Here is a 1,881-nt window from a genome sequence, read left to right as displayed (position 1 = left end):
AGTTCCACTTAAGAGCGCTTGAGCGTTGTATTTGGAATTGCTCTATCTAATACAATTTTTATGATAAATGAATGGAATTTTTTTTTATATATATATATATATATATTTATTAGCAATCAGAATAGAATACATTCTTTTAGCTAATTTGCTAATTTTAGCTAATTTGCTAATAAATGAATGGAATTAACTAAAAATTCTTCACACAGCAGTTCTGCATATAAAATTTTTCCACTCCTACACACAACAGTTCTGCAGTATAAAATCTTTCCTGTTTGTAACACTTGGGCTTGTTAGCAGAAACCCCATGTCATAAAAGTGTGCTGGCCATAAGCCTATATATTTCTATCTTCACAAGTTTCTAAGCTTATTCAGGGTATTTGGCGGAAGTTGATACAAAGGAAAATTGCCTGCCCCCTACTTTCTTTGAAAAACCCTTATTGCTGCCAAACAAGCGTCTTCCATTTACTGGATCTGACGATTCTGAACAGTTTCATCCTGCTATCATCCTGCGGTGCGAAACTGTCACATAGGGACTTTCATCTTACCCTTATGCGCAACATGCTGGAACATGCTGTAATGTTTCGCTCCCAACCACAACGCCCATTAGGTCGACCTCCTGCTCTGTCATCCACAATATTTCGTCTAGAGGAGGCCAACTGACATCACTGGCCGACCTCTTGTGCCATGAGAATGAAATGCCATGTTTGTTCTGGACGTGGAAAGCGGAAACATGTTCAGACGAAGTGCAAGAAATGTGATGTGGGATCGTGCATTCTCGGGTGCTTCAAACAGTACTGCACGAAAGCAAAATTTAGTTAGACGATGCAGGGGAGTAGCTTGTACAACCATGAAACAGATAACAACAACAAAAAAGGTATTATACATTGCATTTACTGCCAAAGAAGTAACGGGATGCTTTTAAGTCATTTAGAAAAGAACCGGGATGCCATCCCGCCCCACCTCAAGCCCTGTCTATTGTCCATCAAAATGAGTTTAGAGGCTGAGAATGATCTTTCTACATCAGCTGACGTGATTGGACACTATTTATACACTGGCGCCGAAGGTTTGGAACATTCATCTGGCAAACATACCCTAATTCCACCCTCAAGTACTGACTAATTGACTGATTCTCTTTTAGTCCTGGGTTCAATTTCAACACCTTTTCTAACTTGAATTTAATCTTCTCTCCAATTTCCTGGAGCGGAATTCAGTGAACAAGTTGCTTTCTGAATGAGTTGAAGTGAGTTGTGAAGGAGTGCACCAAAAGATTCTAAGCTCTCAATAACTTTTGAAACTGTAGAAAAATGTGCATGGATAAAATTCACATCTTGATAAACAGTATCACTTCCAAACACCACTTTTGCTTCATGGACACATGCATACTCATCTTCAAGTTATGTAACCACTTCTTTTACTTGACTGAAATTCTCCTGATAAAATGAAACTGCGGATATCCATGTCCCCCATCTAGTTAGGACAGGTTCAGTTGGCAGAGGAACCTGAGGTAGGCAATCTTTGTAGAACTGGAGACAAGCTGGTGCTTTCAGAAACAGTTTTTTCCCACTTGCAATTAAATCGTTAACAGCTGGAAACTGTGAGCGTATTTTCTGCAATATGGTGTAATCCGTGCGCTAAGCAGGTTACGTGTATAAAATTTGGATAAAATACTTGTAAGGCCTTTGCTGCTTTCAACATATAGGAAGCTGCATCTGTGAGTAAAACAAGCACCTTATAACAATTATTCTCAGTTTCAGATGGCCACAGTACTTGCAGAGAATCATTTACAAATCTTGCTGTTGTGCTATAGTTGGTTTTCTCTAGTACTTTGCAAGCAAGAAGATGAGGTTTGCCGGGTTCGTCTTGATGTAGCTTACCAACTAT

Source organism: Cryptotermes secundus, unplaced genomic scaffold (assembly GCF_002891405.2).
Source record: "Cryptotermes secundus unplaced genomic scaffold, Csec_1.0 scaffold414, whole genome shotgun sequence".
NCBI classification, from domain to species: Eukaryota; Metazoa; Arthropoda; class Insecta; order Blattodea; family Kalotermitidae; genus Cryptotermes; species Cryptotermes secundus.
Note: the sequence above shows the minus strand (reverse complement) of the source record.